This window comes from Xiphophorus maculatus, chromosome 17 (genome assembly GCF_002775205.1).
Source record: "Xiphophorus maculatus strain JP 163 A chromosome 17, X_maculatus-5.0-male, whole genome shotgun sequence".
NCBI lineage: Eukaryota > Metazoa > Chordata > Actinopteri > Cyprinodontiformes > Poeciliidae > Xiphophorus > Xiphophorus maculatus.
The window spans coordinates 4,449,499-4,467,525 of NC_036459.1; positions in this window are offsets into that span (position 1 = coordinate 4,449,499).

Here is an 18,027-nt window from a genome sequence, read left to right on the forward strand (position 1 = left end):
CTCTACATGTAGAAGTGAGAACTTGATTAATAACATTTATATTTATTAGCTTTCAGTTTCATGGATTAAAATGTATTTTGTTGTTGATGATGTTTTAACCTATTCAAAATGATAACTGTTTCAAAACGACATTTTAATTGGTTATTTTAGTAGATAATTTAGTAAAACATTTCAAGTTCAAGTGGAAGTTTTTGCTTTCCACATTATTCCACTAGGTGTCAGTGTGGTCTCGCTCAGCGGTTGGTGCAGAAATGTCCAGAGTGAGGCCTGCTTCCTGTCGGTGCTGTGAAGCTGATGGAGGACATCAGGTGCCTTTGCTGTTATCTGAAATGGAGATGGTTCATGTCCATCTCCTGAGGTTTAGCTTCTTTTTTTTTATTCTATGGTAAATGAACAACTTCGACTGGAGTTGATAATTTCCTAGTTTGTTGCGGTCACTGGGTGCTGTTTTGCCAGCGGACCAGACGAGGGCGCTAGCTCATCTTCTGTTCCTGTGTCCATCAGCTGAAACTCCCCACCGGCCCTCTGTATAATCACAGCAGGGGGGATAAATGTTCTGACATAAGGCTGTTTAATCCGCTCTCCTCTGAAAAAATGTATTCTGTCACGCAGCAATCTGTCCTCTCTTCCTGTTTTGTCTTCAAAACGTGGAATTTCTCTCCCATCTCTGACATGAAAACCGCCAAATAATTAAAGAGCAACTGAAGCTGAAAACTGATTAAAATGTGAAAATGGCTTTTGAAATTCAAACTCGTTGACACGTCGGACGCTGTACAGAATTTGAGGTGAGGTTTTTAAATAACGGAACCCTAACAGAATTAAAATGGGCTTAAAGAAAAAAAAAAGATGCTTGGTTTAAAAGATATGAGCAGCTTCCCTGTCGTTGTCACTACCAAGCATCTCCGTGGAAATGTGTTCAGTGTCGGATGTTTCAGAAGCTATAACTCTGTTTTAAACTTCTCCATAACCTTAACCTGCATGTCTGCTGCGGGGTTCTTCGGTTTTAATGAAGTTTTCCCCCCCCCAACTAATGCCTTGAAGAGCTGGAATCGTACTGACATCAAATTAACATAGGGGGGCTCTATACATTTTTTACATTCTGATTTATAAAGTTTTGTTTTGTTCAGTTGTTAAGAAATAAAGAGGGATAAATACTTCTGTACGACTGGTTCCCAATTCCCTTCCTCTTCACATTTATGCACCACTTTGTGTTGGTCTATCACAGTCAATTTCAACGAAACTTCCCTTTTATTCCTCATTAGAAGGTTATTGGAGGGGAAGGAGAGGAGACTGGGGGCCGTCTCTCCCCCCACGCCCTGACCTCCAGAAGTCCAGCAACCTGAGAACCTCAATGAAATATTTAAAGCTTCTGTTTTATCCGCAGTGCGTTGCTCGAGACCCGCTGACGTAATCCCAAAAGCCTATGCAGCAGCCATCCGATTGGCCCGCGCAGAGACGGGGCGGTCAGGTGTCCTGCGCCACTGTGGCCTTTTAAGGCATTACGAAGCCCGCAGGCTCCACATTAGAGCTCACGAGCCGTCTGCTGCGAGCCGTGATCAATCGCTGTTGTCTCGAGCATTTTCCAGAACAAAGCTTTTAGCAGGAAGTGAACCTCGAGTCTCTGCGCTGAAAGGTGAAGGTTGTATCCCACTCATAAAAAATAGACCCCCTGTTGATTCCACATGTCTCTTTCTCGACATTGTCAGTAACTCCTACAATGTACATACAGTACAATACAACGTAGACGTACAATGTTGTAGAATGGGATCATACTGGGAAGCCGGGAGCTCATCAACCAATCAGAGGAAACTCTCATCAGTGTGTTCTAGGTGTTGGGTTCCTCAGAATGGAGTTTGGTGGCAGACGATTGGTTCTCTCGAGTTACAAGCTCCGTTTCAGGCCCATAACTGATGTCTGGGGTTGCAACAGCGGCAAGTAGTACAATGATCGCTGGGTCTTTACTAATACATAAGCTACTGATTAACATGGCCTCTATCACACACACACACACACACACACACACGCACACACACACACACACACACACACACACACACACACACACACACACACACACACACACGCACACGCACACGCACGCACACACAACAACAACAACTCAAAGCAGCTGAAAGGAGAAACCAAGACAAACCTGGCACAACTGTTTCCCAAACGAAAATAAAAAATAAATGTAAATTTAATAGCTTTACAGCGAATTGGTCTGAGAAATACTAATCAAATAAATATGCTGCGAAATATTGATATGTTGAATTTAACAGCACAATCCATATAAAAGGTATGATACCCATTTTAGAAAATGTTTTTTTTTAAATATTTTTTATTAATGAATGAATATATTTTTGTTGTTGTTACTTTCGGTTGTGTTTTACTGTATTTGTTTGAAAATGTTCTCCAGCTCACGTTTATCACAGCTTTACTTATTTACGTTCTTTTTTCTATATAAAATTTATATATATATATAAATTTCTGATTCGAATGTATTTATCATCACTGTTATCGTATTATTTATTTGAATTACATTTATACATCTGGTGCTTCTTTTTCATTCAATCAGGTAGGTGATCGTTACTTTAACTTTTTTTTTTTTTTTGAGATGGTGTCACTCCCTGGCCTCATCAATTCCCGGGTTATTGAAATATTCCCTTTCAGCGAACCAACTGACTAATTCTCGTAGCATCATTGTTTCATCCAGCCTCCCTCCTGCCTCCATCATCCGATCTCATCGGGTTCTGTCACGAAAAGGAACCGAATCAGGGTTTTTTTTTATTATTATTATTTTTAAATATTCATAGAAAGCTCCTCGTCTCCTTTACACACGGCCGTCCCTCACACGGATCCACGGTTCGGGTTTCAGCAGGTGGAAACCACGTCAAGGCTTTTTTTTTTTTTTTTTTTTTTTGAAGGGGCTCCTGCTGAGCCGCGGCGGTCAGGATGGATTTCACCGTCGCTATTCGCTCTGAATGGAGCGAAACCGAATCCGGGCTGCATCACCTCTAAATATTAGACGGGGTTTTGTGCGCCCGGTTATCTGATTATCAACAGCAGGTAAATGGACTCTCGCTGCCCATCGGAGAGGAGCGTGGCCAGCGCTCCGACGCATATATTAAGCATCCAAAAGCAACGCGGGCGCACCGTGCGAGCGCACTGCGGCGTAAAACCGAGGAGGAGGCTGAGGAGGATGAGGAGCAGAGGCCGTGTGAAGGCCCAGGGATGCAGCTCTGGCCCTCCATCACCAGGTCGTATGAACTTTACCTGAAGGGTTTGGCGACATTCAATCGGCTTGTAAAGCAAAAACGAACGAAAAAGAAATACGTTGTTTTGGTGTCTCAGCAAAGGCATTTTTTTTCCCGCCCCTTGCTGTTCCCGGACAAGGAAGTGTTACGCAATCTGCAGTGGAGTGCGAGCTTTAAATGCAATGCTTGATAATCATTAGCCATCTGGACGTGGTCATTTGATCTCGCAGCATCTCGAAGCGAGAACTGCGGGCTCAACTGCAGCAGCAGCAGCAGCAGCAGCAGCAGCCGACTAAAACTAATCCTGTGTGGATGAAGGGGTGTGTGTGTGTGGGGGGGGGGGGGGGGATGCGGTGGTCAGTCCATCAGATGTGAGCATTGCTTTGGTTATGTGAAAATTCATGTCAGTGCAAACTGGGCTTTATAGTTTGTTTGTTTTTAATTCAGAAATAACTCAATAACGTCTTTTTTTTTTTTTAAACTTCTATTTTAGTAATTAATTGCTGTGTGTTTAATTGAAAACGGGGGCAAATTGTATCATTAACTTATACTACAAACAGAATTATTGTCGATTTGGCTAAAACATGTAAGTCTTGGGTGTTTTATTCTTATGAATTGACCACAGACTATTGTAGAAATTATTTATCTGACAGAACTTCAGATGGTTACCATAGAAAACAACACAGACGCTCCACTTAAAATACCTACTGGTGTTCCTCAGGGATCTGTTCTCGGTGCCACTCTATTCTTCTTCTTTTTTTTTGTTTACAAACAAATGGGGATATGAACTCATAATGTGTTCTGCGTACACTCTGAAGTGGAGTTTGAAGTTCCCAGATGGTAATACGGAATTACGGTGCATATAAAACCTTGTAATAAAGCTTCTGTTAGCCTAACATGAGCTGTAATCTAGAAAGGACCAGAATATTTTTATATGCTGATGACATGATCATTTGCAGCACCTTTACGTAGCTGTTGAGATTTATGTTCTTTTATCACTCTGGTTGATGTAAAGTCTATTCTGAGGAGATGGGAAATTATCCTCAGGTATTCGAAAAGCTTATAGCTAAACTTTATTGTTATTATTTGAAAAGGTGTTCCCTTTTTTCGTAAAACATGTCCAAATATCCTTTCTCTAAGGATATTGTTTATATCCATGTCACATTTTCTCAATAAAAACAGCCTGAACTCAGCATATTATGCTGCATTACACTTTTCAGGAGAACCAGGTTCCTCTCTGTAGGATGGATCTCTTCCTATTTATAGGAAGTCAAATCTTCCAACATCACACTACTGTACTTATTGAACTAGACCCAATTCAGAAATAAGGTCAAATATTTCCATAGTGAAACAGACACTATTCTCAATATTTATACTGTTAAATGTGTTCCTCAGACTGCCTTGATGGAAAGGGTTAGCCTTTTATTGATAATAAATGGTGTTTTGGTTTAAGTATATGGCTTTAAATCTTTAACATCTATCTAATGTTTTTCTTGTGTTGCCTTCTGTGATTAAAGTTCCTGTCTTTCTTGAACAGCTCTTCTTATGTTTTAGTGTATTTTGTATGGTTCCACTTTGCATCTCCACTTCCAATTCATGAAAGGAAAGATGCTGTATGGGACCTGTAATGGGACCTCGAATAAAAATTATTATTATTATTTAAAAAAACTGCTGTGAAGGTATAATGCACTAGTAATCTATAGACTGCATAAAGCACATGCCTTTAGGCCTCTCCATGCTTTTGGCCTGTTAGTGGTTTGTTTTTTATGATAAAAGCATCCAGTGCTGCTGTTTTTAAAAAATGTGCAATTTGAATAAAATTGCGCTGAAATCCTCGGACGGCATATCGCAGGTCTAAATTACTAAACTACTGCAGCAGAACGGACGGGTTCCTGCTGTCTGTTTTAAAAAATGGAAGAAACAGTTGGAATATATTCCTGTCCTGTCCAGATTTAAAAAAAAACCCCAAAAAACTAAAAGGTTTAAATCAAAATGGATCGTAATGCATCATTGAAAATAATATCTGTCCATTAAAACAATATATATATATCCAAAATACGGCCCAGGACAGGTGGAGGTGGGGAGTTGAGTTTGGAGGGGGTTGCTTCAAAACATTTAGCTGCAAAAGCGTTTAATCCGCAGAGACTAAACCAATCCTCATCCGCTCAGCCTGTTTGAAGTCCAGCAGGCGGAGGGAGACTCAATGGAAGCTGCTCCGGCCGTGTTTTTAACAAAAAGCCACAGTAATAATTGTCATGCTCTTTGTTTTCAAAGTCTGCTTGTTTTGATTTTGTTTTTTTCCACTCAGTGCAGGCCAGCGCTCATCCGCATCCACTTTGACCAAAAAACCACCGAAGAAGACGGGATCTAAAAGCTTGTTAAGTTTTCGTTCTACCTGGAGCTTGAGTCACTCCTGCGTGTGCCTGCGCCTTTAAATAGGTGCACCTTTCTCCTTCTTCCTGCGCAAGCGAGCAGCTCTGGACGCGCAGGTAAAAAAAAAAAAAAAAAAAGGGAGGAGGAGGAGGAGAGAGAGGAGGAGAGGAGTCCAGAGGGCTGAAATTGACATTTGATACTCAGGAAGTTCAGGACTGCGTTGGGATTTCTTTTGTCTCATTGTGATCCTGCAGAGCTGCGGCGCGGAGCGGAGGCTTGTGTCACCATCAGCAAGCACCTTGAAACCCGGAGCAAAAAGCTTTGAGGCGTAATGACAGGTTTGCGATGAAAATGAGCGACTTTAGTGTGTGAGATGTGCCGATCAGCTGCAAGAGATTCAAAGGTATGACGCGAATTTATACTCTAGCAACGGATAAATGTGAAATCAAGGCTTTTTATATATATAAAGAGAGAGAGCTTGAACTCATTTAGGAAAAGCTTCTGAGTGATTAACCTAAAAGAAAAGATTACATATTATAAAATATATTGTATGGGGCTTTAAATAGCTTAAAAATACAACTAAATTTACAGCAATATATTTAATTGATTGCAGACCCAATAAGAGATGGGACTATTTTTAAAATAATAAAAAATAAAATAGTCATGGTCGAGTCAAGCGCGAAAACGAGCTCAGCATTCAGAAATGCGGTTCTCCATCGTATTTCTCCTCTGAGAACTAAACAGTCCTTTTCTCTAATGTGTTGGTTTTTGGCGCTGTTTGTGTGGCTCTCCGGGCTGCTGCTGCTTGGCTGTCGTCACCATGTTGCACCTGCTTTTATATGCGCTTAAATGGAGAATACAGGTCCAGGATTTACTTTGTGACTGCACAATTTTAAGCTCTTCGCAGTTTATTCCCGCTTTAGAAAAACAATAATAATTATTACTATTATTATTGGAATGTTGTCAAAAATATAAACCATAAAAACACCCTGGTTATGTTTGAAAATGTAAGCAGCAGCGTCAACTCGGTTTGTGACAAAACGATCCAAGTTTTCAGTTGTTCCTGTTTTCGAGACTCTTGGCTGATGGTGAACTGGGATCTCACTGCAGGTCTTAGAGAAGCGCTAAATCCTCCTGAAATAACCGTGAAGTTGAGGACTTGTAGGTTCCTACTGAGACAAATGCGATTAACTGCGGGGGGGTTGCAGCTCTCATGTTGTTGATTTAAGGCCGGCAGACAAAAGGACATAATGTGTTGCACATAGTGTCGAATTATAATTTTAACAGCCTTCGAATATTTCACACAAGTCATGAGGTTTTTTTTTTCATGACTCAACAAAGCTGATTTTTACTTTTGTTCAGCTTAATTAGTTGAAAGGGCTTTCTTTTATAATTATTACAGCTTCACAATTAGAAGAAACGAGCAATGTCTTGCATGAAATTCCCGATTACATTTCAGTTCTTATTTGTATTTAAAAATGATCAAGTTGAAAATGCAGGCCTGTTAAATACTTAAAACCACCTCAGTCTACCAAAGTGGTTTTGCTATTTGATGTGTTATTTATCTGCTGGCCTCGATAAGGATTTACATTTTAAAGTCCAGGTGTATTTTCTCATTGAGGGAATTAAAAAAATTAAAAGCTGCAATTTTCTGTCAGAAATGACATAGCATTTTCTCTACTTCACATTCCTGCGTTTTAAAGTCTTCCAGTAAAAAAAAGAAGCATAACTAGAAAAAAATATATCATAGAATGAGTATGAAAAAGGAGACAGTGTTTCTTCTGTTTTATTTATTTATTTTTCCCCCGACTTGGCTTTTTAGTGGTATTGATTTCTCCAGGAAATGGTATTGAGAGTCTTGCTCAGGAAGCCATTTGGGCGTCTGAGGAATCACTTAGTACATGGTTTGATCGCTGAGAATCAATGGGAGCTCCGTTGCACTGCAGGGCCCCACAGTGCAGGGAAGCTAATGGCCGAACCAAGGGTGGGGCGTCTTCTGCACGGGCCCTGGCATGACAGGACGGGGGCCGAGGACTGAGAAAGCTCGTTCCTCTCGGATTATCTGTAGCAGCGGGATGCTGTACACAACAGAGTCAAGGTCAGTCATTTGCTGTTAGGTTGTTGTTGCATCCTGGATGGATTCATTCCTGATTTTTGGCCTTAATGCTGAAGAGAAGCTTCACGAATCGCATTTTCCATAACAAAATTTGTATGGGTTCTTGTAAGATATTTGCTTTATTATGATTTGTGGGCTCATTTGAGATGGCGAGGGAGCTAACTTGTGTATGCCAGTTAATTGAAAAGCTAATCTACACAACTGAGTTTAAGGCTGGTGTTAATTTTCTCCCAAAATATATAAAGATATCCTTTAATCTCTTATAAAGTCATCCCCAGAAGAGCATTGGCTGGAGAGTAAAACGACCCTAATCAACAGAGGTCATGTTAAAGGTGACTATCTCTGGAAATGCTGTGGTTGTGATCAGGATGTTAAGAGATTAACTTCTGAGCTAAACCTTATGTCTAACATGGCTGTGTGCATATGTACCTTTGTAGTACTCTATTTGCTCTGATTTTTAATGTTTTCACAGCTGCATTTGATATTTGTTTGCTGGGCCTTGTAGTTTTAATGAAATGATGATGTGTTTACATTTTTACTTGTCAAAATATTTTTCATTTTGCAAGATCAGCCTTTTTTTTCCCCCTTTATGATGCACTGGTTAGATTTTAGTAGAGATGCACCAATCAGCCAGCCAGAAATCAGATCCTCTGGTCTAACATTGAAAAATTGAAAATGTACAAATGTATTTGCAATAACCGTGTCAACCAAGAGCAGGTATTTTGTTGCATTTTTTTAGGTTAATAAAAATTGGATAAATACTTTGAAAATACGCATAAATGTGGCTAGTTCCCTTTTTTTGTTGTTGGATTCAAAATTACTATCCCCATCAACTCACCTGCCACACATTTTTCTGTCTCGAACCTTAAAGAAGGTCTCACCAATGAAGTCCAATAGGTACAACTCTAAATTTGAGTTTCTTGTGGTTACATTGCACAATAACCCATTCAGATGTGCCTTGTTTACATTTGTTTTAAGAATAGTTAATTATAACCCCCAATTTCCTCGAAATCTAAAGATGGCAACGCAGGTGATTAGCCGTAAACGGCTAGTCGAGGGTGTTTGCGCACCCTCAGGATTGGCTGAACTTATATTTAGTCCAGACACAGTAGTCTTTGACCTGTTACTCAATGGCTGGGTCAGTCCACCGCACTGCAGCACATCCGAGTTAAAGCTGCGTCAGTGCTACAACCACTGCGTATCCCCTCCACCTTCGTGACATAACATCTTTCCTGGCACTTTCTCTCTCTGGGCTGCTGTTTCTCCTCTGCTCACCGGAGGCCTGTCTGTGGTGGTCTATGTGGTGCGCAGCTTTGCTCCGCTGGTCTGACTGACCTCTCCCAGACTCACTAACTGGCCAATCCGTAGGTGTTTTGGGTATTGATAACGACTCCTGTTCTGTGTATGGCACTGGTAGAATTCACTGTGAGAGCTCGCTATCAGTGAATTACCATAGGGCCATAAACAGAGCAGAGAAAGAACCACTTGCTTCTCAGCTTACTTTCTGCTGCTGTGCTCTTCTGTTGCTCATGGGTGGGATGCGGAAAGTGATGTAACTTTCTGGTGCATGGGCTGTATTGCGACATGTTGTTCATCTTTTCCTCCATGTGTCTCTGTGACAACAGCTGCTTGCCTTTGGATACCCAAGCCACTCTTCTTCTTTGCCCATTTTGGCACTAGCACATTTTTGCTTCTGTATATATACTTTGAGCAATTATGTGTAGTGCCAATATAGGACAAGATAGATTTCCAACAAATTCGCTCGGCTGTGGATTGGAATGCTTTCGCCATCCAGTTTGATTTGTTTGGTTGCTTAACTCTCGTTTATATTCTTCGGGGAAAATGCACCCATTTTATGAGAATGTTATAATGGAAGCCAACACCCAAGAGGACTCTCCCCAAATCAAAGAAAAAATCAGACCTTTTTTTCCCACCCATGTGCATTTATGGCTCCATTGCAAACTGTTTGTCTTCACTTTCTTCATGTTTTTGGCTTCTGTGGGTTCAGAGAGTCCCGGCAGCTCTCAGGTGGTGTTTGGCAATGGTAGAACTCACACTGGTGAGGTAGATGGATCCGGTGGTTCTAGACTTGCCAACTACTGTCTGGGAGCGTCCGCCAGCTAAAAGCGACAACAACATGGCAGGTCCTGTGCTGATAAAAGTCTGAGGAACATTTTTACATTTTTAGTGAGTGAGTGAGTGGCTGAAGGTGATGAAGGGTGGGGTGAGCCTCTGTTCCTCCCCTGCACACCCTGGCCTCAGAGCTCCAGTAACTCCGTGAAGGTCATTTTAGGCTTTTGGTATGTGGTCTTGAAGGTCGTCCATCCATTTGTATTTTACACCCTGCTGCTGGAACATATCTACGATGGGTTACACATCTGGACAATTGTAATGGTTGGATTCACACAAAAGCCTCACATTTTTTGCTGATATGTAAGTAAAAAAAGACAACTACAATGTCATAAATGTTCTAAAAAATCATGGCGAATTTGATGCTCACTGCATTTGTTTGTGGGCACTTTGGAGTCTGCCATACAAATTGATTGCATCGTATGCACAGTAGAAGACAAAACATACCTTGAAGTTTCAAGTCCATCCATTCATCCATTATCTTCCACTTATGTGATATGGAGTTTTTAGTCAAAGGTCAATAAAAGTTTTGTTTTTTTTAACAGAATGCAGTCAGAGCTGAAATGTGTTGAAACACTCCAAAAAAAAAAAAACCCAACTTGTACATATCTTTCAATAAAACTACCTCTCTGCTATTAGTGGGGTGTATACAGTATGTTCAGGTAAAAAATGAGAAGTTAATTCATCAAAATATTCTACCCAATAATGTATTGTCTCTGTTTTAGATCATTAACTCCCAACAAAGTTCCTCAATCACACCTGTCCTGAATGTCTTAAGTGTCTCCTTGCTGTCACACACCTGACTTAAATAACTGGGTGACTAACAGACTTCAGCAGCACTAGATGTCATGCAGAGAAGGTCATGCAATCATTTGAATCAGATATTATATGTAACATATATGCTGGAACAAAGACACATCTTAAACATGTTGGACGGGGCCTGAGAACCAGGGTTGGAAACCTCTGTTTTACATGACTATATGCCCATGAAAAGCACACTAACCATCAGGTACCCATAGACTACTAGCCTCATGTCCACTGACTGCTGAAGAAAAGCACCTGCTTTCAGGTCACTTACCAATTTTTAACAAATATCAAGATTTTGAAAAGTTCCAAAACACACACACACAAAACATCAGTGTTCTTATAGCTTAAAATACTATTAAATATGATGCTAAAGAAAGTGCTGTAATGACTGGAGTGTTTTTCAATTAAAGTTGCTCTGCTCCTACCCCACATATTGCCATCCTGACTATCTACCACTCTTATAAGGGGGACACTGCTTTGAAACTAACAATGTTAAGCTAACCCTGAATGCCTGTTAAGCAATTAACTATACGCGGATTGCCTCAGCAAATAGCCTGACTAGCCAACTTATAGCTGCTTGTTATGTTAATTGCAATGCAAATATTATTAAACCATGTTTTTTAACGCTATTGTGAGATTCTCATACTGTCCCATTTCTTTTGGGAGTGTGACATTATCAAAATTTTTACTGAGAGCTCCTGTGAAGACTGATGAGCAGATCCATTGGTGGCTTGTGTCAGGCTAAGTAACACTTTTCTTTGACTCCTCTGGAATTCGACGTCAATCTTTGGCTAGCATCTTCTGCAGGCAGTTCAGAAGATGCCTGCACCAGTTTTGACTGGTAGTCATCGACTACCAGTCAAAACTAGTCAAATTTTGTCTAGATAACTGGAAGAAGCTTTGAATGGGTGTTTTAATTCAGCCGTCAGCTCATTTTTGCACATCAGTTAGCTAGCAGACCCATCACATTTTCCATGACCGGAGGTGAGTCATCATTTTTACCACTTAAAAGTAATATTTATTACCATATAGAAGTGATATAGATCAAATTTGTTCATCATGTGCAAAAGTGATAACTTTTAAGGAAGCTTTAAGGAATAGCTTGATTGAAAATAATAGCTTGATTGAATTTACCACTATCACTCTTTTTTTGACATGCACTAAAATAGCCAACGTATTCTTAGGAAAAAAAGATAAGCAAAGCTCTCAATAGCAGTAAGTTCTTTCAGACCATTCATGTGTTTAATGGATGATACAAATTGCTTGTAGTTTGTGCTGGTAACGCAACAACAATAATGAATTTCTCTGCCCATCAGTCAGTTTTTCCTGATAGGTTTTGACTTTGATGGCGCAGAGATATGAGATGTGCTGCAGTGGACTTTATGCACAGATGTCCAGCCATTCCTGCTTGCAGCCAGCGGCGATCAGAGGACTCCTGTCTTAGCTCCTGTGGCATAATTGCCAACCCATGCGGTGTCGTCTTACCCTCCTCTTTCAATGCAGCCTTGTTGACGACGAATGGTTGCGAGCGAGGGACTCTCCCTCAGATGTTACCTTGCACTAACAGTGAATTGACAGTTTGGCTCTAATCAAGAAGAATAAAACTGCTCTACTCTGAGCTTTCTATATCTGGGTCAGGGTCTGCTAATGTAGGTGACAGGGGGATATGTTGGGATTTAAAACCCTTTATCTGCCTTTGCATTAATCCTGCTTTATGGCCCACACTTGAGCTTTAGCTAATATGATTTGTATTGTCAACGGTTTGCCTGAAGGCCTGGTGCATTTGATCTACCAGGATGTCATCACTAGACTTCAGCAAAAGGCTCTTACGCTTTTGCACAGTTGAGGCACTAAGAGAGTCGGTAAGTGCGAAGGTTGTTCAGATACATATTTGGGATGATCTAAATGAAAACCTGTGTTCAGCGGGCAAAAGGCCTTAGCCAAAACCATCCAGTCTGTAAGTTCCAGTGTGCTGGCACCTGCTGACTCATCTCTCAAGTTACTTGTTTTTCTTTTTTTAGCACACCCCAAAAAAAGTCCGTAATAAATTCTTCCAAAAAGACTGCGTCCATTGTGTCAGCTTCCCTCTAACGATCTTCTCTGCAGCAAAGTGCATTGTGGGATCACCCCTGTCAATGCGAGGCCTTCTCCAGATGGGCCGAACAGATCAGGTTACACTGCATTTTTGAGTGCACCCTCTCCCCACAGACCACCCCGCCTCCCAACCACCACCTTCAGCAACTCTCTGGCCCCTTTCTCTCTCAGTCTGACTCACTCGCAGTTTCCTGGGTGGGTAGAGTCGAGCTGAGACAGTGCTTCTCCTGTGTTCTAATGCAGGCTGCAGAGCATTAGTGAAATAAGATTATCTTCGTCCTTACGCAGTGTCTGGACCGGAGTTGGACGAAGGTGTGAGTCGGCCGCTATTAGGCTGCATTTAAGGCGGAAGATGCTTCATCAGCAAGCATGTCTGCATTTTAGCCCATTATTTTCATTGCCTTTCCACAGATCGTTGAACATTTTCCATCTTATGGAGATGTGGTTTGAAAGACAGGATCTCCAAGCATGTATTTCCACTTTGTAGTGTGATTATGCTGTCTTAGCTTGAGGTTCACGGATCAATCAGGTCCGTCTGTCAGTCGATCTCAAAAGCAAACTTTTTCCACTTATGCTGTACAATTGCAATTCAACCTTATTCCTTAGCTCGCACGCTGATGCACAGTGCATGTAAAACTATTCACTCCCTTGGATGCTTTACCCTTCTGTTGCATTTACAAATCAGTCATAATCAATAAAATGTAGCTTTTCTGATTAAAGGTTTAAAACAAGGGAGGTTTTAATGTCAAAGTGACAACTGATTTCTACAAAATAATGACAATTAATTGCTGGTCATTAATTATAGCAATGATTTGGTCAGGCAAACCCTCTTGGTGGGTTTTGTAGTTCTTTCTTACTGAATCCAGGTCTAAGCACTGTTTTTTACCAGCGCATGCTTCTGGAAGAAGAGTCATCATGAAGAGCTTGATTAGAGCTTGAAAGGTTCAACCAGTCAAAGGTGGATTGGGGGAAATGTGAAAAAACTATATCACAATATAAACCGAATATGCTTTTCTTAATTCTTCTAAGACATTTCTTTAATCTGAGAAAGTCCATAAACATTTATACATAGTTTTCTAGATATTATACTATTTCAAGAGCTCTAAAGTGTTTCCAGTTTAGGTTGCAAAAACTTCCAATTAAAGACTTAGTACATACAGTTATTCAGTCATGTTAAAATTCACCAAAGGTCAAATCTTAGGAAGTTCGCAGGCAATTTGATAAGGGACAACTAGAAATATGCGTTCATCTGGTCCCAAAGCAGTGATTTTTTATTTTTAAGAGATTAAGTCTTGTTTGAGCAAGTAGGGGCTCAGGCCAGAAGCATGTCATCCATATGTGTGGAATATGTGTGCATGCGTGCAGAGGTGGAGAGCCTGGGATGCACACGTATTAAGAAACGATTAGTGGAGATTAAAGCCCGGCTACAGAGTCTGCTTGCAGAACTCTGGACAAAAAGAATGACCCAGCCCCTCCCTGCAGCGCACCCCCTGTGGTGCAGTGCCACTGAAGTCATGGCTGAAGCTTCATCCAACTGTTAAGAAGGATCAATGGCAGTGGCTCCCCTCTTCGGATGGATCTTTCACTGCTAAATATATTGCTTTCATGATGGAGAACCAAAGCTTTTCTGTGTAGGTCAGGGGTCACCAACAGAGTGTCTGTGGGCGCCCCAGGTTTGACCTAGGAGTTGCCCAATGAGCTGTTGACCTAAAAAAGATATTTCATTGATCATTACATTTCATAATTTAAAATAAACTGGTAGTTGTTTGTAGTACCGGACAAGGGCGGCACTTTAGGGGGGGCGGCGAGCCCCCGGCCAGGGCCTAGAGGAGGCCCGGATGGAAAACAGGAAATTACGTCAAGGATCCAGGTCTTTATCACGTCTGATGAGAGCTGGAGAAAGAAAGCCCTCTCCTGTCGAGTATGGTGTATGTAGGATTTTTTAATATTGTGCCCCAGTAGATTATATAGTAGACTGCCCCAGTCATTGTTGACTCATGGTTGCTAAAAACTTTACCAGACCGACTGGTTTTAGTGACATAGTGGGTGTAAAATATTGAATAAAATTTTGTGCTACATGACTGGCTTTATTTACATTTTACTTTATGACACAAGTGGATCGTCCTTATTGTCTCCAAGTGTATTCTGGGTAAGGCTTGTCACCAGCCGTCCACCAACGTCATCATCAGTCACTTGGCAACAGATAGCAAACTAGCTAGAGCATTTTTACGGACTACGTTAACATGAGAGGAGCTCCATGGAGCGGCAACGTGAAAAGGATGAAAAAAAGAGAGCAAGGACAAGGCAAACATTGGACGCATATTTTGTTTCTCGTCTTGGGAGATGAACCGGACTTTTTTGTTGGCAGCGATTCAGACCCGCCAAAACTGCCAGCCCAGCGAAGGAGCCGGACTAGTTACAGGTAGCAACTCTGACATTATTCACAATGTGTGAGTTAACTGATACAATTTACTGATTGTGAAGTGTACCAGCCCAGCCGCCTAGCTTACATCCCCTTTTCTCTCCGTCATTGGTACAGCGGTGATGTCAGGGGCTGAAGGCTGAGTTATAGTCGCTTCGGGTTGAGCGCGTGTTTGAGCCAAGCCAGCAGTATGGCGTTTATAGTTACGGTTTACATTGGAGCTGCCCGGAGCTGGACGCCGTCCGTGAAGCTGACACCCCACCCACCTCAAAAAATTCAGCAAATAGTCTGAGTGGTTAGTGCTCCGTTAGTGCAGGTTTGTGCCGTTAAAATTTTCGTTTGTGCAGCTTTCGTTTTCGAGATATTAAAAATTATATTTTAGGTCATCCAGAGTTCACCATCCCCCCATGTTGCTCCAAAACAAACCAAACTAGGCTACTTCGTTAGTGCTCCGTTTGTGCAGGTTTGTGCAGTTAAAATTTTCGTTTGTGCAGCTTTCGTTTTCGAGATATTAAAAGTTATAATTTTGGCCGATGACGTCACCATCCCCCCATGTTGCGCCAAAACGAACCAAACTAGGCTACTTCGTTAGTGCTTCGTTAGTGCAGGTTTGTGCAGTTAAAACGGACGTTTGTGCAGCTTTGGTTTCTGAAATATTAAAGATTATTTTTTAGGTCATCCGAGTTCACCATCCCCCCATGTTGCTCCGAAACACACCAAACTGGGCTACTTCGTTAGTGCTTCGTTTGTGCAGGTTTGTGCCGTTAAAATTTTCGTTTGTGCAGCTTTCGTTTTCGAGATATTAAAAGTTATAATTTTGGCCGATGACGTCACCATCCCCCCATGTTGCGCCAAAACGAACCAAACTAGGCTACTTCGTTAGTGCTCCGTTAGTGCAGGTTTGTGCAGTTAAAACGGACGTTTGTGCAGCTTTGGTTTCTGAAATATTAAAAGTTATAATTTTGGCCGATGACGTCACCATCCCCCCATGTTGCGCCAAAACAAAACAAACTGGGCTACTTCGTTAGTGCTCCGTTAGTGCAGGTTTGTGCCGTAAGCTATCCATGCATACATCCTCTCTGCTTTGCATCGAGTCAACATTTTATATGAAACCTGAACATTAATTTACTTACCTTGTTCAAAAATCAAAATCAGGGTTGGAAAAATTCCAAAGATGACTCTTTCAAAACGATTTCTTTCAAACTGCTAGAATAATTTCAACGAGAGGCTGAAATTACACTTGCTCTTCCGCAAAAACAACACTCGCTACAGTGTGGGTGGAGCCAATCACAGTTGACGTTGTGTGAGAACTTTGTCAAAGTTGGCAAAACATTTTACGTGCTTTTAAAAATCCTTGAAGATCACGCATATACATTTAATGTCAGAAATTGGATGAAATGAAACTCGTTGCATTTAAAATATATTTACTAAATATTAAGTACATTACTTGGATGAACTTTGTTGAACCAATGACCCTGCCATGCACTTCCGGTTTAACTCTGCAAAAACTTTATTTGCTCAAGAAACTAGCATGTTAGCTATGGATTTTTTGTTGTTGTCGTTTTTTACCCTTTTGCTGCATAATCAGCAGAAAGTAAGTCAACAATGTGAATATAATTGTTGAAACCACCTCCGAAACCAAAGCACAGTTGAACAGTCGTACAAATACACACATTATGTTACGGTCACGGCCGCATGTCCTGTCTTGACAGGATTCATTTATTGTGGAGAAAGTTATATTGGTGAGAAAACATTACTATCTAAAAACATTTCTTGAAATGAGACAAATTTCTTCTTGTTCGAAATCTTTATTGAAGTTCAAAACAAAAGAAGGTACACATTGTACAACAGCTGAAAATCTGCAGAATTTAACTTACACAATAACATACAAAATTAATAACTGCTTGCTTTGTGGTTATGTCCAGAGCAGGCCACAGTCATCAATTTAGGTGAAGTCAGTTGGCGTATGAAAAAAAATTATGTAATATCTCATGATGAGCAGTAGCCCAGTTTGTTTTGTTTTGGCGCAACATGGGGGGATGGTGAACTCGGATGACCTAAAAAATAATCTTTAATATTTCAGAAACCAAAGCTGCACAAACGTCCGTTTTAACTGCACAAACCTGCACTAACGAAGCACTAACGAAGTAGCCTAGTTTGGTTCGTTTTGGCGCAACATGGGGGGATGGTGACGTCATCGGCCAAAATTATAACTTTTAATATCTCGAAAACGAAAGCTGCACAAACGAAAATTTTAACGGCACAAACCTGCACAAACGAAGCACTAACGAAGTAGCCCAGTTTGGTGTGTTTCGGAGCAACATGGGGGGATGGTGAACTCGGATGACCTAAAAAATAATCTTTAATATTTCAGAAACGAAAGCTGCACAAACGTCCGTTTTAACTGCACAAACCTGCACAAACGGAGCACTAACGAAGTAGCCTAGTTTGGTTTGTTTTGGAGCAACATGGGGGGATGGTGAACTCTGGATGACCTAAAATATAATTTTTAATATCTCGAAAACGAAAGCTGCACAAACGAAAATTTTAACGGCACAAACCTGCACTAACGGAGCACTAACCACTCAGACTATTTGCTGAATTTTTTGAGGTGGCCCGGACGAGCGTGAACCGCGGCGCGCGCGATCCGCGCCGACTTACAAACATCCAGAGGTGCACGAGGTGCTGCGACACACTGCGCATGCGGAGCGTGCCTCTGCGTGGCTTCTTCAACGCGCGCTGCTGCGTGCTCGGTTCAACGGGTCAACCAGGCTTCAGGCTCTGAGTTGAAATTAACAAAGTGTCAAAATGATCCGAACCCATCCGCGGTT